Source organism: Vulpes lagopus, chromosome 6, assembly GCF_018345385.1.
Source record: "Vulpes lagopus strain Blue_001 chromosome 6, ASM1834538v1, whole genome shotgun sequence".
Taxonomy (NCBI): domain Eukaryota; kingdom Metazoa; phylum Chordata; class Mammalia; order Carnivora; family Canidae; genus Vulpes; species Vulpes lagopus.
Genome location: NC_054829.1, coordinates 9,543,951 through 9,556,709, shown reverse-complemented (window position 1 = coordinate 9,556,709; position 12,759 = coordinate 9,543,951). Strand labels below are relative to the sequence as shown.

The following is a 12,759-nucleotide window of genomic DNA, read 5'->3' as shown; positions in this document are numbered from 1 at the left end:
TGGCCCTCTGCCCACCCCACCCCCCTTGTCCCCACGGCCCAGTGGTCAGAGCACACCTGTCAGCACTTTCACTGCTGTCCTCAGGGCGGCCCCCCGGCCATCTGCACCAGGTACAGTCCCCTTATGCGGAGTGTTGCTGCACCCACCTCTGGGACCTCCAAATCCTCAATTTCCCCCCCACTGTCAATAATAGCATCTTAGAGGTAACCCCAGAGCATCCCCACAACCTCTTGTCTTCTTTCTTTCTCTCCAAGATAATCCGGGCAAAGTCTGGTCTTAACTTGTCCGGCCATCCTTCAGCAGCATCTCGGCTCGCCCTTCATCTATCTCCTGGAACATTCTTGAGTGTCTGTAGCCAAAGCTGTATTTCTTCACTGTTTCCCTTTTCCTTCTCCTCTCTTATGTTGGCTTTGCTCCCTGCCCTCTTTCTTTGTTCCTCTGTCTGTTATTTATATGAAGACCCTTCCCTGGTCTTCATCCCGTAGACATTCCCTGCGGAGCTCAGAAGAGCAACCTCCCTCCGGAACGTGGTGAGTCCCACCCAGTCTTCGGTCTGTTGCTTCCAGCCAGCTCCCGAGAGGACAGTGCCTGGGCCATGGCCCCCAGAGCCCCCAGGGTGAGTCCCGCATGGTCAGTTGGGCAGAACCAAATTTCGCGACGAAGAGCTTGGCTATGGCGTTAGACGGGTCAGGATTTGGAGTCTCAGTGTCATTTCTGCTGTGTGACACTGAGCAAATTTCTTAACCTACTTGTTAAGAAATTTGCCTTCCTCATCTGTGCAAAGGGGGGGCAGAGTAGCATCTAACTCTTGGGGGTCAGAGATCAATTAGGTTCCAGCTGGAAAACTGGTGGCAATTTTGAAACAAGATAAAAATTCTGGGATCATTCAAGAAGAGCTTACATGCATAGGACCTATTTACAAAGCAGAGGGGTGCAGCCAGCTGTAACTACCCCAGGCACTAAGCAATAGGGGCAGTGGGATGGTTGCATGGGGAGCACTTATGGGATCCAGAAGCAGAGAGTCCTATAGAGTCAGACACCTTGAGAGAGGAGTAGTTGAGGTCCTGGCCCTACTCAGCTCTGCATGTCAGGGGCTCTCTACCTCCTCCCACCCTCCTGTCTCCTTCTGACACCTCCTGATGGTTGAACCCCACAGGAAGCCCCAGGCCAGAGGGGCCCTGCCCACACTGCCTGTGGAGGTCAGCTTCTCCAGCAGCCGGTGCTGCAGGGGGAAGGGTAAAGAGGGCATTTGGAGGAGGAGGATTTGGGTGAATCAGCAGATTTTTGTAAACCAAATGAGATAAGGTCTGTAAGACCCAGCACCTGGTACATATCAAGAGTTCAATAAGTGTGTTGGCAACTTTTCCTCTCCTCTGCTCATTATGCTTTTTTTTTATTATTTGGAGAAAGTAAAGCACAGTCTTTCCTAACTTCACTCACCAATTCCAAATCTCCAGGAAGAGAAACTACCAGAAACAACTTCCTCTTTGAATTGTTGAAGAGTGCCTGCCCACTCTAGTCCTCTTCGGTGGACATTGGGTGGCTCCAGCCCGGCCTAAACTGATTGGACCAGGGGTGGGTGTCTCACCCCCATGGGCAAAGCTGATTGGACCAGAGGAGGGCGCCCCACCCTCATGGACTGAGTACCACCCAATGTTTCCAGCCCTGCCCCAGCTGCTGGAGGGAGGGGCAGGCACCTAGGAAGCCACTGGCTAGTGATGAGCCAACCTCATCTGCTCTGTCAGAGGGTTTGCAGGTGAGCTGTTTAAAGGAGCCCTTGGTGAGTAGGTCCAGGAGCAAGAGGGGCAGAGTAGGCCGGGTGCTGAGGCACCACCAAGGTGGTGGAGGAGGGAAGGGCCAGCATGCATCCAACCCTGAAAAGTTGGGACCAAGACCCACTGCCTTATCTGGAATACTGCCCTGCTCCCACTCCCCCTGAGGTTGATGGAGCAGCCCTGAGCTTTTCCTGCCCCTTCACTTCCCGCCTCCTCTTAGCTGACCCTGACCCTGTCCCCTGCAACAAGAATTGCCAAACTCTTCTCAGACGTGTTGTCAAAATCAGCATCCATGGCAGGCAAGTGGCGGCCACAGCCCATTTGCAACTCCTGAGAAGAGTGCTAAAGGTCCATGATGAAAAGGTACCCACCGCCACCCGCCCCCCGCCACTCCCCAATCCCCAGCTGGTCTAAGCAGGAAGAGAGAGAGGAGAGGCTCTCTAAATATTCAAGACCTCTCTTGATTATGCAGTTACTTCATTTGTTCTTTTTATAATCAAAAGGACCCACTAATATGTTCAAGGAATTTATTCAAAATAAATATTGGACAGATATTTAAGCTAGACTGAGCGGTCTGGGGGGAGTAGTAGAGCAGAGGGACCAGCTTGCATCCTTTCCTGCTCAAACACACTCATTCACCCTGGCCAGACGATTTTGCATACCTTTTTATAATTAATTGCTATTGTTTTCATCTCCAGAGCCAAAATATTTTGCTCTCTGACACATCTGCTGGGCATTTGATGTATGTTTTCTCCTTTGTCTTTCTGATGGTGTGCCAGTAAGTGGAGTCTGGCCTGCTCTTTTTTTCCTTTTTTTCAGATGAGAACGCCAAGACCCCACAGGACCAGTAGGTGCATTACCCAAGATCTCGGGAGGTGAGGGGCACAGAAAAGACCAGAACCAGGGTCCAGAGCCTCCAATCTGCTGCTCTGCTGATATCCCACACCGTCTGCTTTACCTGCAGGCAAAATGTCCTTGTGGAACTGGAGCACTGTGAGCCTGCTCAGGCTTCCAGAACTGCTGCAAGGTCACCACCTCCTGGAAGCCCTTCCAGATGGCCCCTGCAACATGTGACCTCCGGATGCGGGTTTGCACACCAACTACACTAAGGTAGAGCCACATGTCTTTGTGCCTTTTACCTCCTGTTGGGTTCCAGGCCTTCTGAGGTCGAGATCCTGGGTCGATCACTTTCATGTTTCCTGTAGTGCCCGAATCAGAGCCAATGTGCATTTATTGGATGCAAAAGTGCATAGCTGATTGAAAGAAGGAAAAAAATAACATTCTATTGGAAAGTGAGCAGACATTTTCTAATTGGTAGCCAGTGATGGTCTAAGAGATGAGAGATGGTAGGGGTTAAGAGCCAGAGGGGCAGGGACCTGGCTCCTAATTCCCACTCTGCCACTCACAAGCAGTGTGACCTTAGGCAATTTCCTTAATCCCCAGTGCCTCAGTTTACTGGTCTGCAAATGAAGATAAATGTGAGCCTCTCGCTCCATTGCATTGTTGTAAGAATTAAATGAGAGAAGGCAAGTGAAGCATTAGCACAATTCCTGGCACATAGTAACTGCCCAATAAACGCTTGCTATTAAACAGACGTGATTTTTGCAAATTGGAAGTCATGCTTTTTAGAAGCTTTATGTTTCCTCTCTGTGAAAGCAAGGACCCATCTTCTATATTTTCTCTTTGCTCTATGAAACTTGGGCATTGATTAATTTTAATCTCTTCTCAATCCTTCTTAAAGTATAACCCACCTTCCGGCTCCCATTTGAAATCCTTTTTTGTTTGTTTGTTTGTTTGTTTGTTTGTTTGTTTATAAATATTTTATTTATTTATTCATGAGACACAGAGAGAGAGGCAAAGACATAGGCAGAGGGAGAAGCAGGCTCCCTGTGGAGAGGCCAATGTGGGACTTGATCTGGGGACCCCGGATCACGCCCCAAGCCAAAGGCAGATGCTCAGCCACTGAGCCACCCAAGTGCCCCCAAATCTTTTTTTACCTTCAACAAACTAAGTGGGACAAACACATTGGTTCTCAGCTTTACTCCTGGGGCCTCTGCAGCGTGGTTATGGCTGAGGTGAGGCTGAGCAAGGTGCTGACCTCAGGCACAAAATTTAAAGGAGGGATCTGAAAAACTCAGTAATCAAGTGAAATATTTTTTGTTGTGTTAAATATACAGAACATAAACCTTACCAATTTAACCACTTTTAAGTGTACAATTCAGTGACATTAAGTACATCCCCAAGGCTATACAGCTGTCACTACTGCCTATTTTCACTAAACATAAAAATAAGGAATAGCCTTATAGTTTATGAAACAATAAACCCCCAAGAGATATTTTAATGCAATAGTTTTTAAATCAAAATTAATGCAGAAAAAAACATGATGAAGAAAATATTAAAATTTTAAATAAAGGCAGGATTAGTAAACTGAAATTGATTCAACATCCTTTAAAGTTGTTCCTTGGAAGAGAGAAGTCACCACACATGGCAATTCTCTCTATTGCAAATGAGATTAGCAAAGAAGCAAGTTTTTTTAAATATTGAGAAGTTTGCTTCCATTAAAGGCAGAGAAGTAAAATTGTAGTAAATTCTGTTTGGGATATTAATAACCTATTCAAACTTAAAATAATCTTGTGAGTTTTAATACACCTAACTTTCCATTTTCCAGTAATTTTTTTCAACTAACTTTTAAGGTTCAAGGAGAAAAATAACAATTGAAAAATATGTAAAAAGGTGTATATTGGAGCACGCATTTTTCCTTTTGCTTTGGGGTCTAGTAATGGCTCAGTACAGCTGTATTACTGATCCTATGAATATAACATTTTGATATTTTGCTCATCGTGGTTTTAAAAGTCTGTATTAGGGGGTCCCTGGGTGCCTCAGCGGTTGAGCGTCTTCCTTCGGCCCAGGGTGTGATCCTGGAGTCCCGGAATCGAGTCCCGCATTGGACTCCCTGCATGGAGCCTGCTTCTCCCTCTGCCTATGTCTCTGCCTCTCTCTCTCTCTATCTCTCATGAGTAAATAAATAAAATCTTTTTTTTTAAAGTCTGTATTAAAGTATTATTTATGCTGATTGTTGAATTTTTGGTTGTCCCTAAATTTTGTTCTTGAGGGAGGGCTTTCTAATTCTAACCCTGCCTCAGAAGCTTCCAAGAAGCTTGTACATGACCTCCCTCTAAAGAGGAGTGAATGACTCCCCTCCAGAAGTATGTGGAAGGAGTTGGAACACCCAGTCACCGTGTCCCTCTTCTCACTACAAACAGCTGGACCGAGTGCAGAATAGAAATGCAGGGCTCTCGTTCAAAAATGAAGAATTTTAGGATGCCTGGGTGGTTCAGCAGTTGAGTGTCTGCCTTCAGCTCAGGGCGTGATCCCAGTCCAGGGATCGAGGCCCACATCGGACTTCCTACAAGGGGCCTGCTTCTCCCTCTGCCTGTGTCTGTGCCTCTCTCTCTCATGAATAAATAAAATCTTTAAAAAAAGAGTTTCAAGATGGCAGCAGCAGGGAGTTACACCAAGTGTTGGGTTCTTTTGATCCTGGGGCCCTTGAGGCTGGCTCTGCTCTCAGCATTGGCAAAGGCAGTCCCATGTGGCCACTCGGACCTCTTGTCTTGCAGTTGCAATTGCCTTTCTTTCTTTTTTATTTTTTTTTTTGCAATTGCCTTTCTTTTCCATCAGCCCCCCCATGTCTACAGCTCAGCACTGCAGATGCAGCACCTGTCTCAGCAGACCTCCGCACGCCCCTCTAAGGCATCCAGCGCAAAGCTCTTCTGCACAAAGCAAGGTGCTGAGCAGACAGTGGGTATCTGGGCCTTCCTCTCTAGATAAAAAGCATCTGGAAAGGGGGACAATTGCTTGTATGGTCATTCATTTGTTCATTTGTTCATTTATTCATTCACTCATTCACTGAGCATGTACTTGAGTCCCCGTGTGCCAAGCACTGGACAGGACATTCTGGATCCAGACAAGAACCACGCCAGAGCCCTGTCTCTGAGGACTCATGGGGACTTAGGTAATTACAGTGAGGAGACTTGGGTTCTCTCTTCTCTAACCAGGAAGGGCACTGTCTCCAGAGCCTGACGTTCAGGTCCTCCACCGGCCAGCCCCGAGACCTTGCACAATGAGTCAGGTCACCTTCAGGGTTCTTTCCTTGCACACACCTCCCAGGCTTCTATGAAGCAAATCAGCTAAGTGCTTGTGAAGTCCGTATGCGTAGGAGGGAGTGGTCTTTTGAGGTGATCATACCATATAGCCAGGCCCCCAGAGCTATTTCAATCAGTTGCCTGGCTTTTTTTTTTTAATTAATTAATTTATTTTTATTTATGATAGACAATGAGAGAGAGAGAGAGAGAGAGAGAGAGAGGCAGAGACACAGGAGGAGGGAGAAGCAGGCTCCATGCACCGGGAGCCCGACGGGGGACTCGATCCCAGAACTCCAAGATCGCGCCCTGGGCCAAAGGCAGGCGCCAAACCGCTGAGCCACCCAGGGATCCCCAAGCTGCCTGACTTTTAATAGTCATTCAACAAATACTTGTTGAGCACCACTGCGTGCCGAGCCCCATGACATCTGTGCATCTTAAAGCTTATTCTATTTTCATACATCTTTTTTGTTTGGTTGGTTTAGTCTTCCAGGGAAACAGTTGTTATTCATTCTATTTTCACAAAGGGGAAACTGAGCCTCAATTACCCCAAAGTCCCTTAAGTCTAATTGGGGGTTCTCTGAGATTTGAGCACATGTCCGACCCTGTGCCCAGCTGTCCTTTGGTTGCATACTGAGGCCCCTGCAGGACCTACCAGGCAACCCCGATCTGGGAGAGGCCCTGGGAGAGGATTCCAGGAGGGGGTTTCCAGCAGCCGCTTCCAGCCTGCTGCTGGGCCCCCACCCCCACCCCAGATTCTGCAGTCACCTCCGACCTCATGCCCTGCACTCTCTCTAGCCACGCAGCAGTGCTGTCTGGCAGGAAGAGCCTTGAAGCAGGGAGGCCCAGTCTCTAGTCCCAGCTGCACTTGGCAGGACCTTGACCTTCACCTCCCCATGCTCCTCTGCACAATGGGAAACAGGTTCCAGGGCACAAAGCTAGGGGTAGGCAGGGGTACAGGTGAAAGGGCGGGCACAGAGGTTTCTTTCACTGGAAACAACGGAAGCATTGTCTGCCCTGAGCCCACTGCTAGAGCGGTGGCTGCGTCGCCCTGTCTCCCTGCTCCTTCCACGCGGGTCCCTCGGGGGCAGGCCACAGCTTCCACCTGCACACTTGCTTAGAGAAATCACCACTGCAGTCTCCTCCAGGCTCACCCTCGGCAGTTCGGCCCCGATTTACAAGCACTACTGAGCTCTTGATGTGTCCCCAACACTGTGCTAGGCACAGTAGAGGACCCAAGGCCTGCTCCCCGCTCTTGAGAGCTTGCAGCCTGCTAGGGAAGGCCGCACCGAGCAGATACCCATAGGGGTCAAACTCTGTCCCCTTGCATAGCCCTGTGAACCGCCACCAGACCTGATCCAACCTCCCGGGGGAGGCATGCAGTTGAGCCCTGTGCATTCCAGGAAGCCTTTCTGGAGGAGGGGGTTAATGAGACGGGATGGGGGTTCTTCAGTTTTCCTCCCGGAGACACTGATGCATGGAGGAGGAACATTCTCTATGTGGGGTCTCCTGGCACTGCTCCATTCTTCTCTCCCCCTCAGCGTATAGTCCCTGCAGGCGAGCCCCCGTTGGCCTTCTCACCGTTCCAGGGGGTAACGTTAGGACTAACCTCATGGGATGGTGCCCAGGCAGTAATGACCTAATAGACATGAAATTGCTTTGTAAACTCTCAAGTGCCAGTTGCTACTATCGTCACCCCAAGGTCTGGCTTCACTTCCTTGAACAACTCTCCGTACTGGGCACCCACCCGGGCATGGCTCCTGGGGGGCTGGTCTGAGCCCAGGTCTCAGGTCTCCCCACTGTCCCACGGGCCCGAGTTCTCTCTGCTGTGTGCCATCCCTCTTGACTCTTCTGACAGGACTTCTATGAAGGCTCTTGAGAGATAGTCCCATTTTCTCAGGGCTACCTTTTTTGTACAGTAAAATATACATAACATAAAATTTACAATTTTAACCATTTTAAGTGTACAGCTCGGGGGCACTAAGCACCTTCACCCTATTGTGCCTCCACTACCCATCCATCTCCAGAACTCTTTTCAACTTGTAAAACTGAAACCGTGTCCCCACTAAACACTGGCTCCCCGACCCCTCTCCTGGCCCTTGGCACCCACCGTCCTGCTCTCTGTTTTGATGAATTTGGCTCCTCTAGGGATGTCAAATAAGTGGAATCGTGCAGTATTTGCCTAATTTCACTTAGCATCCATGGCCTCAAGGGTCACCCACGTTGTGGCACACGCAGATCTTTCTTCCTTCTGAAGGCCAGGCGGTGTTCCGTCGCACTCACATAATACTGCATTCGGTTTATCCGTTCATCCCCCTGAGGGACATTTGGGTTGTTTCCACCCTTTCCCCATTGCGAATAAGGCAGCTGTGAACACGAGTGTGCAGAAGCATCCGCTCAAATCCCTGCCTCCCATTCTCCTGGACCCGTGTGTCTACCCAGAGGTGGGATTGCCGGATCCTAGGGTGACTCTACATTTTAATTTTTATTGGGAACGGTCAGGCTGTTCCCTGCAGTGGCTGCACCAGTTCTCTTCAGGGCTGCGTCTGACCAGCTTCCTTCAGCCTGCGCGCGGGGCTCCTGGTCCGCGGGACCACAGTAGAATCCGAGATAGAAGGCAACATTTGAGAATATGAAAATCCAGGCTGAGGAACAACTGGGGACTCTCAGAAAACAGAGGAGAAGCCATCAGGAGGTGTTCGAGGAAATAACTCTGAGCAGAGCACCGCGCCAGCGTGCAGAACTCGCTGCATTACTGAGCCTCTGAGCGTACTTGTAATCATGGATAATTTTATGACTTCTTACCAGATGCCTGGTAAACCCCTTAATATAAAAAGCAATGATTTTTCTTTTGCCAAAGGACTTGGGAAATACCTCTTCTGAAACTGCAAATACCAGGGATACCAAGCAGAGAGCAAAGACGCCCATGCAAACCTGTCTAGCTTTCCCAATAAAGAATATTATAGGAACAGAGGATTTTTTTACATGCTCATAAAATGATTATACTTGTTCTGAGAATTTCCTGGTTCGAGCATGGCTGTTACAGACCTATTTCATAAGTTGATTTATTTGTTTAACGGTATCTGCAGGGACCCGTGTTTTAATTCCAGTTGGCTTTTTTGTTTTGTTTTGTTTTCCTTTCCCGCCCAGATCACATCTGAAAAACCTCTTTCCGGCACAGCGCATTTGGAAGTGGCTAGAATTGTCAGAGACTCGCGGGGCTCCCAAATTCTGTTGGTGTTCTCCACCGCTGGCACTCAGGTTTGAGACTTTCCTTGCCTTGAATATTCATTGGACACTTCTGTTGTTGCATTTAACCAAAATAAAAATCTACTTCGGCTTGGTCCTCTCCGGGAAAGGGCTTGGTGAGCAGTTTTCTGACAGTTGTATATTAAATGCAGGTGACTTCATGAATGCACTTTCTGTCTGGCTCAGGACATTAACCATAACCCACAGTTTCTTCCAAAGGAACTGGAATGAATTAAATTGTTTAATAAAACCTTACTTACCTGGATAAACTCATTTCTATTTTGCATTTAGATTCCCTAATGCATCTTTCCAGATTGTTATTTGTAAAATAAAAAGCTAGACGTGTTTACTTAGAAAGCCAAACATCAGACCCTAATCCTGGTTCCTATCCAACTTCTTTTTTTTTTTTTTTTTTAAATTTCCTACCGTGTTATGAGCCGTTGCGTATTTCATTTCACTTAGCATGACTTGATAATTCCCGCCCCAGATCCAAATGAAGAGCTGGGCACTGAGTTCACATCTCTGCATATATATATATATATATATATATATTTTTTTTTTTTTTCCTATCATACCCCTGAAACCCGTACTATTTTGGATGAGGAGGAAGTCAAAGCTGCAGTTTAGAAATCGATTTTCAAGCCGGACCCGTGCAAGAAGGCCTCGCCTGGCTTCTGGTCGAAGCTGCCCAGGATTATCAAGGGTCTTTTTAAGAAGCTGCAGATAGGAACGTTACTGCATCCTCCTTCGAAATCATTCTAGAAGACTGGATCTTTCAGAAGGGCTGACATGGTAAACCCAACTTTCGAGCTTCATTCTTGGAGAAAAAGGGACCTGAAGTATCAGTCATCTTTCCTCTTCTCCTTGCCAAAAGCAGTTTCTGGCGCGTAGTGTGCCTTAAACGAGGGCTTGCTGACTTGCATAACTGAAAAAATGAACAATGAGGATGACTTATTTCACCTTATTTCCCTGTTTGCCTTCTTCCAATAAACCCGGTGCCAGATTTTATGCTCAAGTACAGTGAACTATATCAGCTGGGATACTTGATCTGATTGCTTTTCCTCCTTCTTTTTAAACATTTAAGAGTTCTATTTAAACAATTTCATTATATACCTGTCTTCATATAAAGTACTAAAGATAAAGTCTTTCCGTTTGAGCCGACATCCACTGAACACATACTTTTTCGGATGTCACCTCATGTCATCTGCTCACCAACCCCTGTGTTCTGTTTAATAGATGAAGACACTTGAATATTTTTGTCCTTGAATTCTGGGGGATGGGGGGGAGTGAGGGAAGTAGTAGCTGACATTTTTATAGTGCTTCCTATGTGTCACATGCTACGCCAATCATTCGACATAACTCAAAAAAGAAAAAAATTCCACCAGGTAGCTATTCTGGCCGTGCCCATTTTGTGGATTAAGAAACCAAGACCTGGCAGTTAGGTACCTCACAGCAGGGCACGGCAGCTGGGAAGTGGCAGGGGCGGGATTCGAATCCAGATCCCTGCCTCCCAGGCCAGCACACCCAATATTCATAGGTCCGATGCAAGAATATTGATGTTGCAGTGTTTGCATTCAGATGCAAATGATTTTTTTCCTCTTTACTGCAGCCATCCAGCTACTTATGTGCTACTAAACAGGAAAACGGGAGTAGGATGGGCAAGGGGGCATTCTCACAGAGATGGATGGCCGCTAGGCCACGCATCGCTGGAACAAGGAAGAGGGTCTCGGGCTGCATGAACTCACCCTTGCTGTGTGTTGCAGGGACCACTGAGGGGAGAGGCAGGGTGGCTGGGCTGGGCCTGAGGGGTCCCCAGGCCACCAGGGGCCTGGCCCGAACCTGGCACTGTCCACAGCTCACAGTTCTGACCTCAGGCAGACACCTTCTCTTTTTTGGGAAACATCTCCCACGGACCCTGAAACAAAGGCATCAGACTATATGTTGTTGTCGTCCTCGTCGGCCTCGGGCAGCTCGGTGAGCCCCCTTGTCCCTCTGGCCATTTGCAGGAGAGCCAGCTCTGAAGGCCCTCCTGCCTGCAGGCCTGCCACAGAGGAGTCCCTCCCGTCAAAGCGCCTGGGAAACTCGACAGCAACGTCGGAGATGAGGTGCCTGAGGTTTATCAAGTTTTCAAGATTACACCTCCATAAAGCCCTTTACAAGGCCGCTCAGCACCAGGCCGCGCAGCCTCCCGGCGCATCACCGCCACCTCTGGCGGGCGCCACCACCGGGGAGGTTCGGGGAGCCGGGCAGCCCCACCACCCACCCACCCACCCACCCATCAGACCCACCGTGTCCCTGTCAGGAGGAGGGGCCTGAGGCCCCGCGCTGCTTCCCTTATAATCAAATTTTCACTGCGCTCTCTGACAGGTTTTTAAGTCACTTAAGGGATCTATTTATATGTGTAAGCATCAGCATCGTGCAGTAAATCCAACCACAAGCCAGTCCCGTGTTTTATTAAGTTTAAGTTCAGTGAGAGTGCAAAGCGAACGAGGGTCCCGTGTCTCTCCGTTACATCTGATTTGCGGTTCCCATAAAAAGGCCCACATGCCGCTGTCTCAGATGTGTTTTGGATTGAAAATAGGATTAATGTGCTAAAGTGTGATTAGAATGGTTAAACGCGATTAATTGGAACAGACTGCTGCTGCCAAGGGAGCTCCTCCGAGGCTGGCCCGGCTCCAGGTTACCAAGTGAACAAAGCCGGCCAACTGTCCAAGTGGCTCGGGGCCCCCTCCCGCGCCCGGCCCGCGCCTTTCCCCCTCGCCAGCCTGTCTCAGGCCAGATTAAATGCAGCTGAGAATGCCGGGCTCGCGCGCCGCCGGCCGTCCTCCGGGAATAGGCAGGAACCCCGGCCCGGCCCGGCCGCCTCGGTGCCGGCCCGAGGGCCGCCGAGCACCAACCGGGGGCAGCGGGCCAGGTGGCTGGGCCGGGCTGGGGGGCGGGGGCAGCAATTTGGGATTCCTGTGTGTTTTTTTAAAAATGATCTAGTAAACCCCTGCACTTTAATCAAGCGGCTACCACACTGACGGCTCTGGTTCACTCCTGGAGCCCAGGCGGCGGCCGGCAGCCCTAGCAGGCCTCCTGCGGGCCATCCCCACCTCAGGCCTGGGCACCCTCGCCTGGCCTCCCCCCTCCCCCCTCTGGGGGTCTAGATGGGGCAGAGGGCTTCATCCTTGGCCGCCAGGCCGGACCCAACCTTCCTCCCCCCTCTGCCTCAAACACGCACTGAGACTTGAAGGCTGAGGTGGCCAAGCTTCCCGCCATCCCGCACCCCAAGGCTGCCTGCGGGTCCCCCTTGGACGGGCTCTCTTGACCACTAATTGTTTCTCCACGTTAAAGTCAAGGGGCCCCCCCAAGTGTGATCTCCAAGGCGATGGCTGCCCCCCAGGTCAAGGGGCGGACCGGCGGAGGTAGAGGCCGGCCAACGTGACTTTCCTCTAGATTCCACTCGGGACAAAAGTTTTATAAAAGGAGGTATTTTTCTCCTACCAGGTAGCTTGAAAGAGATTTTTTTTTTTAATAGTGAGGCGGAAAACTTATTATAGGCTCTCAAATTTAAAAGCATATTGCCCCTTTAAAAGGGTCAGCTGGGGATCCCT

At 49.4% G+C, this 12,759-nt stretch overlaps 1 long non-coding RNA gene across 1 annotated transcript; it reads left to right on the top strand.

Annotated features, from left to right (window-relative positions):
- Positions 1-2,252: 2,252 nt before the first annotated feature.
- On the top strand, positions 2,253-11,738 carry LOC121493743. The gene is made up of 4 exons (XR_005988546.1): positions 2,253-2,650; positions 2,740-2,885; positions 9,065-9,175; positions 11,170-11,738. It is a non-coding gene; the product is annotated as an uncharacterized LOC121493743 (long non-coding RNA).
- Positions 11,739-12,759: the final 1,021 nt, after the last annotated feature.